The sequence below is a fragment of the Schistocerca nitens genome, chromosome 3, assembly GCF_023898315.1.
Source record: "Schistocerca nitens isolate TAMUIC-IGC-003100 chromosome 3, iqSchNite1.1, whole genome shotgun sequence".
Classification (NCBI taxonomy): Eukaryota; Metazoa; Arthropoda; class Insecta; order Orthoptera; family Acrididae; genus Schistocerca; species Schistocerca nitens.
In genome coordinates, this window is record NC_064616.1 from 386,336,452 (window position 1) to 386,354,515 (window position 18,064).

Sequence of the window (18,064 nt, forward strand, 5' to 3'; positions counted from 1 at the left end):
AGCTTTTATTAATAGACCTTCCTGGGATAGTTTACATATATCTTCAAGAGTCTCCCAGTTCAGTTTCTTGAGTATCTCTGTGACACTCTCCCATGGATCAAAAAACCTGCGACCATTTGTGCTGCCCTTCTCTGCATATGTTCAATACCCCATTAGTACCATTTAGTATGGGTCCCACACACTTGAGCAATATTCCAGAACCGGTTGCATGAGTGCACTCCGTCTTCAGGCCACAAGTGGCCCATCGGGTCCATCCGACCGCCGTGTCATCCTCAGAGAGGATGTGGATAGGAGGGGCGTGTGGTCAGCACACCGCTCTCCTGGTCGTTATGATGGTCTTCTGTGACCAGAGCCGCTACTATTCGGTCGAGTAGTTCCTCAATTGGCGTCACGAGGCTGTGTGCACCCCGAAAAATGGCAACAGCACATGGCGGCTGGATGGTCACCCATCCAAATGCCGGCCACGCCCGACAGCGCTTAACTTCGGTGATCTCACGGGAACCGGTGTATCCACTGCGGCAAGGCTGTTGCCTGGTTGCATGAGTAGTTTGTAAGAAGTCTCCTTTGTAGACTGTTTGCACTTCCCCAGTATTCTACCAATAAACTGAAGACTACCACCTTCTTTACCCACGACTGAGCCTATGTAATCAATCCATTTCATATCCCTATGAAGTTTTGCATCCAGATATTTGTGGGAGTCGGCTGATTTCAACAGTGCCTCATTGATGTTATAGTTGTAGGTTACTATGTTTTTTGTTTTGTGAAGACTGACCACAAATGTTGCATTGGTGATATTATATCCTTCTTCTTCATTCTCTTCTTCTACTGCCATCCAGCCCTATTGCGTGAGGTAGCTGTTTAATAATTTCTGTTACATTTCTAAACCTTACAGAGACACACTGTTCATGCTCCAGCTGCCCCAGTTTTAAAAGTTGTAGTTTGCAACGAGCAGCTTTCTGTGCCTCTATGACTTTGCTTATTGTCATCATGCTATCACATACTGGTCACACTTTGAGATGGTATCTCAATCATCTTATATGGTCTTATACAAGGCTTCCTCAAGCTTCTCAGTCTTTCAATTTATTACAGCGAGTGACCTCAGAAGGGGTTCATTGCTTTTTTCCCAAGCTTCTATTTTCCATTTTTTTAATTTTTTTTTTTTAATTTTTATTTTTTTCCCCCAATGTGTTGTGGATCTTTACAGTTGTCATACAAGCCTCGTTGATCTTTGTGTTTGTTAGATAGATATATGACTATTGTATCATACAACTGCTCCGCCTGAGATTCTCCTTTAACAGCCACTGTGAGATTCACCTTTAACAGCCCTGTCTTGATAATGCTATCCAGTCCCATTAATCTGGTGCTGATTGCCCACTCACTTTGCTGAATTGTGTCATTCAGGCGTGATTCATCTTTGGCAGCTGCTCCCTTGACACCACTATCTAATTCCACTGATCTTATATTGATTTTGCTGTTGACACATAAAAATATATTTGGCTGATGTTTCAACCCTCTGGAATGAGCATATTGCATACATGCAGATTTACTTGTAGCCTAAAATAAACTGACTCAGTTATGTTTCAGTACACTCCCTTATTATTCAATTTCCTTGTTTGATCAATAACCAAAAAGCCATACTGTAAGTTGTTACAGCAATCAACAAATATAGTGATTAATTCCTGAATGACAAGTTGGTTCCTACATGTGTGTTAGTAAATATGGTTTAAATGCAGATTGTCCTGTCTAAAAGCAGTAATAGGATTCACCTAAGATTATAAAATTGTTAGGCCCTTAGATTATGGGTTGTGGTCAGGGATAACCATCTTCAGATCTTTTTTAAAACATATCCTAATATAATGAAGCCACAGTGGAATCATCAAAAGACACACAGAATCAGCATAGCATCATCACACATATTTAAAATGTAGTATATACTAGGCCACATTGTTGATGGAGACATCTTGTTAAATTCACTACTGTTCATAACATGGAGTTTTTTATCAACAATAGAGGAACTGAAAAGATGACTTTGCCAACACTGTAGCCAACTACACATGATATCTTAAATATATGTGATGTCATTGCTGATGCAAACTGGTAGTCTTAGGACCTAACAAATTTGTGATTATAGATGGAAATAAAAGAAATTTATCCTACAGTTTCTGGATTACTTTTCTATTTGCAGCCATGTCACTGCTTGTGGAATAATGTTCACATTATCCCAGACCAGCTGCTTGGGGATCCTTCAGTACATCTGGCTCAAGTAAAAGATATCTTCTACATCTACATCTACATTCATACTCCGCAAGCCACCCAACGGTGTGTGGCGGAGGGCACTTTACATGCCGCTGTCATTACCTCCCTTTCATGTTCCAGTCGCGTATGGTTCGCGGGAAGAACGACTGTCTGAAAGCCTCCGTGCATATGGTGGCCAAGGCAAAAATATTTCAGGATCTCATCCTGGCTTTCCACTGTGTTGTCATCATATATGAATATACTGTTTGACTTTACTTTTCAGATGGTGCAATATCACAACTTTCACTGGACATCTGGTACATTACCCCCTCAGTGCCCTGTGAAATATGCTGTAATAGCTGACATCTGAACTGAAATAATGGTTTTGAAAAATTATGTAGATGCTCAAAGTGGATCCCCTCATGACTTGTTAACAGTGTTAGAACAAGATTAGTCTTCCCACAATCTGAAGGTCCAGAATTAAAGCGTATACATTATTGAGAAGTAATAATAGATTCTTCTTCATCTTCTTCTTTCAGTTTCCAGCATAATTGCAGGACCAGTCAGTTACTAAAAGACTCTAGAGATGGGGATGTTTCCTCCTTCACTCACCATGATGACAACTACATGCTCACACTAGCATACATCTCTCTCTCTCTCTCTCTCTCTCTCTCTCTCTCATGCACACACACACACACACACACACACACACACACACACACACACACACATGCAGCTCCAAAACTTTTATTTATAAACACTTAGATATTGTCAGGGGAATAGGTAATTTTTTCTTCTGTGGGAAAGGGGGGGGGGGTTCAGTTCTGATCAAGCACATGATGTTCATTCCCACCCCCCTTCCCCTGTTAACCACACAATACAAAACATAACTTATAGGAACCTCAAAACACCACCATTAAAAGAAGATACAGAATGGAGTTACTGATCCAGAAATCTATCAAACTGAATTCTCACACTAACTAATCGTCAATGTCACAATTAATATGTCTGAGAAATCTCATATCTGTGGAGCCATTTATATTTGCCTTTTTAAAACAATTACATAATGCACTCTATTACTTCAGGTGCAAAAAATAAAAGCTCAAACAGCAGTCACCAGAGGTTTTAAGTAGGAGAATATAGTAATACTCTAAATAAGGGCACCCAAAGTACCCAATACTCAGAACATTAAGAATAAGTTCCTAACAAGCAAGAAATACACCACACTTGAGCTACATTTAATATGAGCCAAACTGAGCCAACAGCAACCTGAGTTAATATGCTGGCAGCAAATCGTTTTAGTAGCGCAGCTCATCAGCTGGCCAATGCACATGGCACATTCCATGTCAAATAAACCTAAATGAGAAAATTCAGCTCTTATTTTTTTAGTCATTGATAATTTCTAGATGTTTCAAATACTGCAATGTAAAAAGAATACAGCTTTCATAAAAATACCTCTTACATGTTTGTTAGTTTTTGAGTTAAAATTCTGTAAAGTTTGCATTTTTTCTGGACAAGACAACTAGTGAGCTGTGTAACTCAAGGTCCTTATATCAGAATTCAGTAAACTGCAATTAATTCTAAAGCTGAATGTCTGTTGTTGATGGAGTTACATGTTAATAAAATTGAAATAATTACCACAATTTTTTAAAATTTTTCCATGTGTGAAGTATAAACACAGCTTTCATAAGCATTAAACTTACATAGGCTTGAACATCTTTTGATTACACATTGATTTTGGTTTTAAATTTTATCTCCTTCTCTGACATGGGTAAAAAATAATTAAATAATAAATATTTACACTTGCAGTGTACCTAGACTGCAATGGGCTCCTGTCTGCCACTCATCAGGGGAAGAAGCCTTGCAGCACTCTGTTGCATAATGTGGACTAGTTCAGACAGCAGATTTTGCCATTGTTTCTATTAGTTTTTTATTTCTTCTACAGCTCTCCAGTGAAGCTGCCATAAAAATGTTTACTTATATTTTTTTAAATCAAATACTGAATGATATTTTTATTCCATTAAAATTTGTTTTTTGGAAGAGATATGGAACATGATGAAAATTACAAGTTCTAAAAGTACCATATAAATTGCACCTCAATCTATATGGTATTACATTCATATCTGAAGATAACTTCACAAGCCAAAATTCTTAAAAAAATTATTGCATGACTAGTTTTGAAAGAGTGATGCTGTCATCATCTGAACTTATGCTTTAAAATGTTGCAACAGATTGTCTATCAGTGTTTCAAGTCATTTGAAATTGCATATACACTAACCACTATCATGAAGCTCACTACAAATTGGCATGTAAAATATAAAATTGCAGTGTACCAATACAAACATTGTGCCAATTTCAAGTGTTCTTAGTGGGAAGTGTATATATACAGTGTCAAACAACTTGCAACACTGATGGACAATATGTTGTAGTACTATAAAGCATATGATCTGATGATAACAGCACAGCTCTCTTGAAACCAGTCATCCAATAAAATGCTTTTTAATGGTCTTGGCTTGTGGAGATTTCCTTAGTTACCATACACTGCAGATAATCCCCATACTTACGATGTCAGGATATATAAATATTACCTTCATTTTAAACTGTATTCAAGAATTTAACTTCGAATATTTTCTGAGCTATGAGTATGAGAATCACATAGTTTTATTAAATTGTGGTAACTTTGACCATGAAAAAACCCAGAAGTAGCTGTTTATCACAGTTTTGATTTTGCAAAAAATATTTACTTAATGTGTACTTTAAACGAAAGAAAATTGAGCCCCCACAAAAAATGCAAGGTTTTCTGCTGTCCAAATTGAAATGGAACAGCCCACATGGTACACTCAAGCCATGAGCAGCCAGTGTTATGACAGATGATGTTTCCTTGCTGTTCACTTGACATGGAAAGCCATGCCACCAGAGTGAGCCCTCGAGTCTGGAATGCCCTCTCAGCAGTTGCAGCCAGCATGTATAATGTGTACTTTTCTAGTGGCTGTTCAAACTGACTCAGTGACATGGAAGAATAGGACTGTCAGACATAGTAATGAATGGAGATGAAAGAACTGTAGTAGAAACATTCCTACGTGTTTAGATGTTGACATTAACTACTAGTATTTACTGTCTATAAACTGTATGTTATTAGGCAGCCCACTTCAACTGCATAATTTCTTAGCATAGTTGATCTGGAAAGAAAGCAATTCAGAAAACATGGCATACATCTGAATAAAAGAGCAAACCATTGTCAGCCTGAGTATTAGTGTTTCTGAAATGTGTTTTAGGAATAAATGTGAGAAGCATTGTGGGGTGTACAATATTGGTGAGATCCATACCACATATACAGTTCTACAGATGAATAAATAAACAAATTACGGCTTAAAATAACCAAAAGTAAAACAAAAGTACCAGGAAATAATAAGTATCTTCCGTATAATGATATATCCACTTTCTTCTATCTCTTTGTGAGGTTGCCTGTCATATCCAATGGTGTAATGGGCACTCAATGGTGAATGGACAAGGGTGCCCAGGCATTTAGTCTTCTCTGAAATGATAAAACACAATTATCAACATAATTCAACTGACATGGCAGCATACATTATTCACTTTTAGGAACTGTAAATCATAATACATGACAATCTAATAAGTATTGTTGACTTAATGTGAGACAATAAACTTCAAAATTTGCTGTCCTGCTGAATTTTGCAGGTATGTCTCAATTCTCTCTGAAGTGGATCCTAATCCCCTGTGATCTGCTGTGGCTGTAGTTGCAGAAGATGTGACCAATATCTTCAGGTTGTTGTTGATATTTGGATACAGGTCATTGTTGCATAATTTCAGTGTTTACATGGCAGGTAAAAGTCTGGAATCATCTTTCACAGATTTCTTTCTGCATAAATGTAATTCAGTAAGAACATCTTCAACTCTGCATTCCACATCTTCAATCTGGAAATAAATTAATGCCTTGAAGTCTTCTCATTCTTCACTGCTTAAGAGCACTTCAATGGTTGAAATTAGGAAGAGTGAAGAAAATCCAGACAGTACTTTGTTATGTTATGTAAAACTCAACTCTGCAATAAAACAATCTCAAAATGGTATAAAGACCACCCTTCAGTTTTACTGTTCAGGATCTCACATCAAGTAGTTTGGTCTGTACCTTTGGATCTTAATTGCCTGGGGAACCAAGATTGAGATTCCTAGCTATAGACTAATTTTAGGTGGTCTCTCAAAAACAGTTTTTGTAGCATCAGACTTCAACATTTGCAGTTCTCCTCTAGTGTCTTCAGTTACTTCGGATGTTTCTTTCAAACACATTTTTGTTGGTTTCTGTGTCACATTTCCATCCTCAGAGTGGTTTCTTTTCTGTCTGCTGGGGCATTACTCTTATTTTTAATGTGTGTAAAAGGCTACTAGAAACAAATTATTTGCGGTGTATTTAGGTGATAACCCCCTATCCCTAATATTATATAGATGATATAAAAGTTATGTGTATTGTCATGTAAGGTTAGAAATATTAAATTAGCACAGTTATTTAATAACCCTTCACTCTTCCAAATCATAAATAAAAAACTCACCATGAAATATCACTTCAGCTGAACTGGACAAACAGCACGACATCAGTACATCAGTGATGCTGAATACCACAATTCTCTTCTCATTATCAGTGTCACAAAATGTTTTCAAACTTCCACAGAGACTATTCATTTTTAACCCTCGTGTAAACAAACATAGGATGAGTGATTGCACAGTGAACCTAGCACACAGCCATCGGGATTTTTGCCATTGGAAACAGGTCCAACTCATGTATTAGATACAGCACTGTTACATCACTATGAATGCAACTGAGACACTCTAAAATATAAACCATTAAATTCCTTCAAGTTTTTGGTACCCAGTTTATCATTTAAGCCATATTTCTTTTATTTCAAATTTAATTGATCGCAGGTGCAATTGTGACAATCTACAGATATTGATAGAAATCCATATAAGTTATTGATGTTAAGCTTCTACTTCAGTGGAGTGTGATGTGTGGAGAAAGCAGGGAGTAGGGCTTTGTCACCATGATGAGGAGGGGCATAAGAAGGGGAATGTTGTCCATCTGCTATAAAATGATGCAACTTAGTCATGCATGCACATGGATAATCAACAGCTATGGTATAAATTAAATATGGAAGTAACAAAGTTATGTGAATGCATATAAAGGAGCTGTTCTTGTTCAAATATAGTCATTATGCTCTTTCTTTTTCAGCTGACACACAACATGAGCTCATTGCACTAACATAGCGCTAAAGCTGTTAGATCACTGAAGCTGGCAGCTGTCATGAACATAGGAAGTTGATGTAAAGTGCACAAATAACAGGTGGGAAGCCAAGCTTAACTTAGCATTGACATCTTATGCATTTCACTGCTACCAAACTATGCAGTCTAGCATTCATCATAAACGAGGATCAACTAATCAAAATGTATAATGTCCATTGATTCAGATTTTTCAGGGAAAGTGCAAAACTGATATCTATTAAACTGTTCAATGGAATATAATGCTGTTTTCACAGTTAATTCCTTGTTGGGATATTGAACTCAACCCCACATTGCAACAGATCAAAATTTGATTAGGATGGCTATAAAATCGATTTTTGTTTTGGACAATATACATTTTGATCAGTTCCCTTGGACATTATATATTTTGACAGGTTTTCAGTGTTGTGTCTACCTCATACAGCATAGACACAATGAAGTAGCTAGGTGCATGCTAAACTAACGCAGACGGGCTTGAAGTTCTGGAACATGAGACTTATTAATGAATAAGAAGAAAAGTACGTAGATGTTACTTAACTTTTATTCTCTTGTTGGAATACATCTCTTGAATAGTAGTAAGCTATAAGCACTGATACAAATGGCGCCTTGCTAGGTAGTAGCTATGGACTAAGCTGAAGGCTATTCTATCAGTCTCTCGGCAAATGAGAGGAAGACTTGGTAGGTCTGGTCGCAAGCTATGTCGTCCGTACAACTGGGGGCGAGGTCTAGTCCGTGTCTCGTGACCTGCCATGTGGTGGCGCTAGGTTGCGATTACACAGTGGCGACACGCGGGTCCGACATGTACTACAGGACCATGGCCGATTTAAGTTACCACCTAGCCAGTGTGGTGTCTAGCGGTGACACCACATTCCTCCCCCGCAAATCGGCGAACGGTCGTGAGATAAGGCTTCCGCCCGCCGTGGGGAGGACCCCATGTCGACGTATGCGATGAGGTGGGGAGCCGAACAACAGGCGAGGCTGTGCCACCCGCACCCGGCCATTCGGTCCGAGGGGAGCTAGGAAACGCCTGCAAACCTAGTCCAGGGTGCACGTCAACATGAGGTGTAGGCGCACGTAATGAGACAAGAGGGGCCGAAGAGTCGACCTCCATTGCGTCGGGGAAGCCGACGCGCGACGACGACACCTGGTCCGGAGCGGGCAAGAGGTCCATGGCGGAGGATGGCTGGGCACGGGAAGCGAGCGGCGGCGCGTGACCCAGGGAGGCGCCAGGCGGCTGCAGCGAAGCGTCCGCTGCGGGCGGCGCCGGCGGCGGCTGCGGCGGCGGCGGCGCGACGCCATGGGGCAAAATGGAAGGCAGCGTCGGCACACCTGGGGATGAGGCGAGCCAGTAGATGGGTCCCCAAGGCGCTGACCTGACGGCTCCGTCGCTGAAAGCAGACGGGGAGCGGCAGAACCCAGGCGACGACAGAGGCGCAGCTGATTGAGATGCCGACGCACCTCACCAGAGGCCCCCAAAACCAAATACATCGCGCGGCCGAGGCAGCGAAGAATGCGCCCTGCGAGCCAACGCTGTGAACCGCGATAGTTGCGATAATAGACAACGTCGCCAGGAGCAAAAGCAGGAGTCTGCCGCTGCACAGGAACCTGATGCGGCGGATGCAGCAAAGACATCAGGGTGCGATGAGGACGACCATGGAGCAATTCAGCCGGCGAGCGACCATCGCGGGGCTGAGAGCGATACGAAGACAAAAAGAGCAACAAAGCGTCCTCCCGAGAATGCGACTCTTTCAATTTCAACATCTGTGACTTGAAAGTCCGGACCAATCGTTCAGCAGCACCGTTTGACTGAGGCGAAAACGGCGCGGACGTCAGATGTTGAATACCATTGGCCTTGCGGAATGACTGAAATTCTGCGGACATGAATTGTGGGCCATTGTCGGAAACAATAGTCTGCGGAAGACCTTCAATGCAAAAGATAGCAGACAAGGCTTGGATTGTGGCAGAAGACGTCGTGGAAGACATCCGGACAACAAAAGGAAAATTACTGAAAGCATCGACCACAACCAACCATCGAGCATTCCAGAATGGACCAGCAAAATCGATGTGCAAGCGTTGCCAAGGGGAAGTGGCCTTCGGCCATGCAAAGAATTTCCGCGGCGGTGCGGATTGCTGTTCGGCACACGCCACGCAAGAGGAGCACATATTCGCAATCGCAGCATCGATGCTGAACCAAGTACAGTGCTGATGAGCAAGTTGTTTCGTACGCACTATACCCCAATGTCCTTGGTGGAGAAGCTTTAAGACAGAGGACTGTAACGAACGTGGGACCACGACTCTGGACTGATCATTATCGGAACGCAACAACAAAACACCACGTCGTACAAAAAGTCTCTCCTTGTGAACAAAAAAACGGCGAACCAAAGGATCCTCGATCCGTGACTTCGACAAGGGCCATTGCGTAGCAACAAAACGCGAAACAGTAGCAAGGACAGGATCAGCAGCTGTGGCTGTAGCTACACGACGAAAATCAATCGGAAACGATGCGACCACGTCATCGGCTTCCGAATCAATGAACATGCAAGCAAGTTCGGAAGAATCGAATGCTTTATCCTCAGCAACAGGCAAACGGGACAACGCATCAGCGTTTCCGTGCTTAGCAGTGGACCGATACAAGATATCGTAGCGGTACTGCGAGAGGAAAAGAGACCAGCGAATGAATTTCTGCGCTGTACGTGGAGGTACAGGCTTGGTCGGATGAAAAAGCGATGTCAAAGGTTTGTGGTCCGTGATGACGGTAAAGTGACGACCATACAAGAAGTCGTGGAACTTGGTAACACCAAACACGAGAGCTAAAGCTTCTTTCTCTATTTGGGAATAATTTCGTTGCGCAGATGAGAGCAATTTGGACGCAAAGGCAATAGGGCGATCATGCGAGCCATCCTTGTGCGCAAGCACAGCACCGATCCCGAAATCCGATGCATCTACCATCAACAAAAGGGGTTGTCGGGGATCGAATGGCGTAAGGCAAGTATTTGAAAGTAACGCCGATGTCAACTGGCGAAAGGCGCGTTCGCATTCCGTCGTCCAGACGAACGGAACATCTTTACGGCGTAAGCGATGAAGCGGAGCTGAAATGGAAGAAGCATTGCGCACAAACCTGTTTGGAATTAATGCTAAAAGAAAGCAGGTGTGGATGCACACCCTAATGGCAGTCTTTTGATGCGATACAAGCCAAGATGCGTGTGTACCACTAAGACGCGCTGGGAGTCTTCGTCCACAGGTATCTGCAAGTACGCATCTGCTAGGTCCAATTTGGAAAAATATTTTCCCGGGCACAGTTTGTCAAAAAGATCTTCCGGGCGGGGCAAAGGAAAAGTAGCAGTCACAAGTTGTGGATTCACAGTTGCCTTGAAGTCCACACAAAGTCTCAGTTTTCCGGAAGGTTTCGGCAAAATTACTAAGGGTGAGGCCCAGAGTGAAGCCTGCACACGGTCAATTACACCTTGAGATTCGAAATCGGCTAATGTTCTTGCGACCTCATCACGCAATGCGTGGGGAACATTGCGCGCTCTGAAAAATTTCGGTTGCGCGTTGTCTTTCAGTTCCAAATGTGCTTCATAGTTCTTAGCGCAACCAAGGCCCGGTGCAAAAATGTCTGCAAATTCTTCACAAAGACTAGAAACACTGGCGGAAGGCACAGTCTGATTCACTGATAGGACCTGAGTTACTATAGACATATTAAATAATTGAAACAAATCTAAACCAAACAAGTTCACTGCAGTAGAAGAACGAAGAACGTAAAATGATACAAGTTTTGTTTGTCCCTTGTATGTTGCAATAAGGCTGCACTGTCCTAACACAGGTATATGCTGTCCTGAGTAACTAGTTAACGTAACATTTGCGGCACGCAATGGCGGTTGGCCCAGTTGTTTGTACGTGTCGTGATTGAGCAATGAAACAGCAGCTCCGGTATCGAGCTGGAATGGTATCACTTTGCCTTCAAAGTCTAAGTCCACAAAAAGTTTATTGTCCTGTTGACGACAAGAGCGACTGTCACTTGCAATTGGAACTGATACAGGTACAGAAGCACTTGCGACTTTACGGGATTTCCGGCGACGTCAACGCACACTTTTGGTGGGACGAACACAGTCACTGTTAGCTAAAGTGTCACTGGACGGGTGGGAATGAACTACATGAATGTCCATGGGCGAAGGTCCACGAGCCTGATTGTCCTGGGTTCGATTCCGGTGCAAAGCAAAGGGCCTGGAATTATTGTGATTGTCTGATCTAAGCTTTTTCCGGCAAACACTTTGAACATGTCCTTTCTTTTGACAGTAAAAGCAAATAGCTTGGCGTGACGGGCAATTTTCACGCGAATGTCTAGTTGCACACCGCGGGCATGATTTCACTGCAGTTGCTTGCTTACGCGGCGCACGTGTTTGCAAGGTAGGCTGCCGCTGCTGTGCGGACGGGCGCGAGGGCCGTTTAGCGTCCCGTGCAGCGGGCCCGGCGGGCCGATTAATGTGACACACTGCTGGCGAAGTTTCAAATGAGTCCTGAGCAAAGTCAAGTGTGTCTTGCCTATCCAATATGTCTATCACTTGTTGAAGGGAGGGATTTACGAGTTTCAAAATCTGTTCCCGTATGCGAACATCAGAAACGTTCTGTGCTATTGCATCACGCACCATAGTATCTGAATAAGGGAGGCCACAGTCACATTCAAAGGCACACTCCCTAGTAAGTCCTTGCAAAGTTGCTACCCACTCCCTATTAGTCTGACCGGCCGTACGTTTTGTACGAAAGAACGTATACCGTTTTGCAACTACATTAACTGTTTCTTTGAAATAGGCATCTAAAGCAGACAAAATTTCTTCGTAGGACAGAGTTGCTACGTCGCGTCGGGGAAACAATTGCACTATCACACGGTAGGTAGACACACCGACACAAGAAAGCAAAAACGGCTGCCGCTCTTTACCTTGAATTCTGTAGGCTGCGAGATGAAACTGGAACTGGCTGGCCCACTCAGTCCAGGTTTCACACGTGGCCTCAAAGGGCCTAAATGGCGGTGCGACAGCGTTGTGTGGCTGCGGTAGCGATGAAGCGGCGGCTGCCACATCGGTTTGCAGCGCACGTTGACCCTGGACGAGCTGTCCAAGGGCTTCCAATAACGCCTGCGTCTGCTGATTCTGCAAGCGAAAAAATTCGGACAGTACATCTGGAGATTGTGGCGAAGCCATGACACAAGCGAATTAATACAAACTCTTTTGCTCGTCGCCAAATAATGTTGTGTCTACCTCATACAGCATAGACACAATGAGGTAGCTAGGTGCACGCTAAACTAACGCAGACGGGCTTGAAGTTCTGGAACATGAGACTTATTAATGAATAAGAAGAAAAGTACGTAGATGTTACTTAACTTTTATTCTCTTGTTGGAATACATCTCTTGAATAGTAGTAAGCTATAAGCACTGATACAAATGGCGCCTTGCTAGGTAGTAGCTATGGACTAAGCTGAAGGCTATTCTATCAGTCTCTCGGCAAATGAGAGGAAGACTTGGTAGGTCTGGTCGCAAGCTATGTCGTCCGTACAACTGGGGGCGAGGTCTAGTCCGTGTCTCGTGACCTGCCATGTGGTGGCGCTAGGTTGCGATTACACAGTGGCGACACGCGGGTCCGACATGTACTACAGGACCGCGGCCGATTTAAGTTACCACCTAGCCAGTGTGGTGTCTAGCGGTGACACCACATTCAGTATTAAATCTTCATTAATTCATATGAACTTTGATACCTGAAAATAATTATTAACTTAGAGTAATTTTCAATTACTTTAAATTGATTATAATACTTGGAGCAATGAAAAAATAATATTTACTTGAAGCAATTCTGCAAAGCCTTAAATTACATAAAAAACTTTTCAACACAATAATTTGTTACAGACGGAATTAATTAAATTTTGTCTATTCCTGGTTCTTCTTGTAAACAATCACATTCAATATCTTCTGGAGTTAAGCTGCTGCATGGGACCTGTAAGGTCCATGAAAAAAAATTAAGTTGTTCTTCTTCTTTTGGGTTGTGTGCTGAACCTTAAAGCGAGCAGTTTCTTCACATCTTCCCCCCTTTTCTTTCCCTTTATCATGTCTGAAAACGCTAGTATAGGTATTTCAGTATCAGAGAACATCTTATGTCCACATTTTGCAAATGCTGTGAATGATTTGAAGGGTCATCAAAGTAATAATAAATTTCTGTTTTAAATTTTATGTCCTGGTCACTGACACCCTTCAGTTTTGACTTTTTCAAAATTAATCTTTATACTTCACTGATAATATCTGTCTGTTTCCATTTCTTTGAGATTTCTTTATATTTCTTAAGCATCCAGTCTTTTCCAATTACCTGCATTTCCCCAGCTTCATAATAGAACTGTACATACTTCTCTGGATTCAAAATTTCTGGTTTTTGGCACAGTCAACTCATTCAAAGACCCTGTCTGCAGGTAAAGAGGAATGCCCTCAAACTGGAAAATATAGATGCAATTCTCTTATATGTAATGTAGAACTTTTCAATATCCAGAATACAATAGCATGAATCAGATGTTGATTTTATTCTTGCCACCACAGCCACCAACAGAGAGTCTGAGAGATGTGGTAGCCCTGTCAAGGGATGCTTTAGAAAGAAAATCTGTGATGGTTCATGCAATTTCTTGTGGTCCTCTTCCAGCTTGAGCTTTATTCCATACATAGAAAAAGGGTGTATGTTTTCAATATTTGTTATTCAGAAGCTATAAAATGTAATTTGTTCAGTGTAATATGCCTCTCCAATATTCAGTTTTGGCAGAGGCAGGACTTGCTGCAAGTCAGATGCAAGGATTTTACTTCCATGTTGCAACTGTTTCATTAATTTATAAAAAGCTCAAGCTTTCAGCCTATGAGCACGAAGTTCTGTCATTAACTTCTTCTTTTGCTTTTTATCTACAGCACTTTGAATTTCATGCCACATTGTAAAGCAACAACTGCATCTATCACTGGTAGGGGAGCCAAAACCCAAATTGAATTTGGAGTTGAAAATTCTGGTGAAGAATGAATTTTTAACTTTGAGATCAGTTGCTGCTGAGTTTTTGTATAATTTTATAAATTTGTTTATATTTGATTCACGTGAAAGGTGCAGCCTTTGGCTTTTGTTCCTAGTATAATGACTTTTGGTAGCTTTCAATTTTGATAAGAATTCTACCACATGCTTTCTTTTAGTTTCATAGTTTACAGTCTTATGATCACGCCCTCTTTTATCTGTAAGTCCTCTCCCAGGTGAAACTCCTTTTGCAATGGTATTTAATCTTGTTTGTCCAATACCAAAGAGTTTCTGAAAAAATGCAGCACATGCAGGAATTTTCTCACCCCTTTATTTCACCTGCAATTAACAAAAACCCATGTTAGCATTTGATAGTTACTTACTTAACTTTGTGAAATAATTATGTTCTTTTTTTAGATTAGCAAGTTGGAACATCAACTGCAAGTGTTCCAGAGTCTGTTGGGTAATTTCCTGTTTACTATCAGTACAAAGATGCAATTTATTAAGAAGAAAAATTAAAGTGAAAAATGGTACAAATCCGTTTTAAATCCCAAACTTGCATGATATTTCAATGTGACAGCTGTTGGTTTTAATTTGGCACTTTCTCTGTGAATGCACTTGATTCTTTGGACTACTTACATCCAGAAAATATGATATTTTCAGATCTTTCTGTTTTTTATTTGGTGTAGAAAACACATTTCTTTTCATTCTACATAGAACATTTATTGGGATAGAGCAGCAATTAAAATTTGCAGAGAAGATCAAAATTTATTAAATGAGGATCTTTATCATGATACCTAGGACAAAAGTAATAAGAAAGTGCTGTTTACCATGGCATTATTTACTGATGAATGTTACAGATACAAATTCTATTTATTCTAATAAAAAGGTATAAACAGAAGATTTACTTGGTTTCAGTTTCCAATTCTCTTTTCGATCTCTTCTTCATTCTTTTTCTTGTTCCACAATCTTTATGCTTCTCCCCTACAGTCACACTTCCCTCTTCTAAATCCAGTGGACACGGTACACACAAAACACAACAGAATACTGCTGCTATGCAGTACTAACAATAACAATTTTGCTAAAAAAAATTTCAAACAATACCAGAAGGCAACGATGCTGACTAAAGTTTTGAACAGCTGCTAGCATTGACAAAAATTAAACTCAACAGTACTGCCAAAGTAGATGAAACAAAAGCAAACTGAAATATAAATGGTGGACATTATACATTGTGACTCATTCAATCATGTGGACAATACACAATTTGTTTTAACAGTTCATTTTCAAGCAACTTTTTCAGTGTTACAATATACAGATAAACACAGTCTTATTTATGGGACATGTAAAGCAAATAAAATATCACATGAAACTATGTCGAATTTGAACCTCAATTTTGTCCACAGGTGGACAATATAAGTTTTGATTGGTTACTGCTCAAATGTTCAACAGTCAAAATTTAATCTCATATTCTTTACAACTAATATTTACTTTTTAAAGTGAGCAACTTTAAATCCACTTTTTCTATATATATTGTTCTCCCGTAACCCCCCCCCCCCCCCCCACCCACCACCCCCTATGATCTACAACCATGTTTATTGCAGGGTGTATTAACAAATTTCGATATTATCACAGTTCTGTGCTTATATCTGGCACACTTACCTTGCAGCTTTCTAATCTGATAAGAGCAAAAACGGAATCACAGAGTGAAGCAATGGTTTCATCTGATGGGCGCAGACTTTGCTGAGCACTCTCCAACCATTTACTCCACAATGTCTCATAGAATCTTCGAACATATGATTCCCACCTTCATCAACAGTCTAAAGCATACTTTACAAAAGAACTTGTATACACTCTGGATTCTTAAAAATTTGTTCCTGAAAATGTACACACATTCTGCTGTTAAATATTTTAATTATTCCAGAGAACTCTCCTGCTGTGACCATATAACCTCCCAGCATTACTGATGGCCAGGAATTATTCCTGTGGAATAAAGCAAAAATATGCATTGATGGGTCACATAGCTAAACCCATTCATCTGCAGATAATATCACTTTGGCATCACTAAATCGTGAATTTTCTAATACAACCAGATGGAAGTCCTGGTCAGATATCATACCGATACTGACACAATTACAGCTTGTGTTGTTTAAACTGTAGTTAACATTAAATGATATAACTGCCATGGCATGTGGCTGTTTTTTCACCTCACCTGCTAGGCACCTTGACATCTTTCCTTTTAGCCAGTTCTCTCATGAGTAGGTGAACTATTCATTGATCACTGTTAATATACATTATTTAAAGCAGTGAACGTAGACTTAAAAAAATATTATCTTTAGTTTGGATATAAAAGATGAATTTGCTGGCCTCTCCTGCTAGTTCATCAGCAGAATGAAGAGCGTTATGATCATTTGTGGAATGATGGTGTTCATTTGAACCTGAGTAAGGATAGTGAGTTTGTACTACATGTGATGTCTACTAATGTGTTTGCAGTTATCTCAATATTAAAAGAGAAAGGATGCTTGCACAACTTTGGTGTATCCAAGAAAGTGACTTGAAAAATCATCTTGAGAATTATGCCTCCCAAGATGAAAATAAGTGGATCACTATCACCTATTCCATGCTTGAGTTGCTGACATCATGAAACATTTGTGAAGTACTTTTGAAATTTATAGGAAACTTGCTGAATGACCTAAATGATTGAATTCTCTAAAGTACTACTTGTGTTCTACACATATTATACCTTTGCTATGTGATATTTCACACAGATTCAACTTACGGCCTCAAGTGTTTGAAAATGTCATTCTTTCTATTTATGAGCCCTACTATAAAAATTATGCTGTGAATGCACAATGCCAGACTGATGGGCCTCCTCCCATTAAACTGCACTGTGTTGGTTGTAAAAAAGAAAATAATACCAGTTTCTTTTCTACTCAATGTATGTGTGTAGACATTTTGGCTTAGCAAGTATGTGGTAATGTCTAAGACGCTACTGTCTAAACCATGGTGGCTTCGTCTTTTCACAAACTGTTATTTCCTATTTCAACAAAGCAGCTGAGTCTCACTCCCACTGTTCATAGTCTGTTACTGAGATATGCACCTTGCGAGTGGGTAGCAGTTGCTAATCAGACTCTGATAAGCTGCGAGCCTTTGGTTCTCAAGATGTATCTGCATCGGATATTCATTCACAACTGTTCATTGCTGTGACATCAGTGGTGGCCACAGGCAACAGGCAGTGGATGACCACAGGGCCCCAGAGACAGTGCCAGCGCCAGCTTTGGCATCGGGGGCAGTGTTGCATGTGCATACCTGACTCCCAGTAAGAAGCAATTTTTTAAATTTTTATTGTAGGTAATTGGATATGATATGACGGCGTACGTGAAATAAAAAACAATTTTAGTGTAGGAAACACTATGTGCTTTATTCATTTTTTTATCTATAAATTTCACTGCACAGTGGCAGCACAGAATTTTGAAAATAGCTGCTGTCTGTAGGCCTTAAATACAGGGTGTATCACATTCCA

General features: G+C 40.6%; 1 pseudogene; it reads right to left on the minus strand.

Annotated features, from left to right (window-relative positions):
* Positions 1 to 415: 415 nt before the first annotated feature.
* LOC126250254 (5S ribosomal RNA) lies at positions 416 to 532 on the minus strand (annotated as a pseudogene).
* Between the last annotated feature and the right edge of the window lie 17,532 nt (positions 533 to 18,064).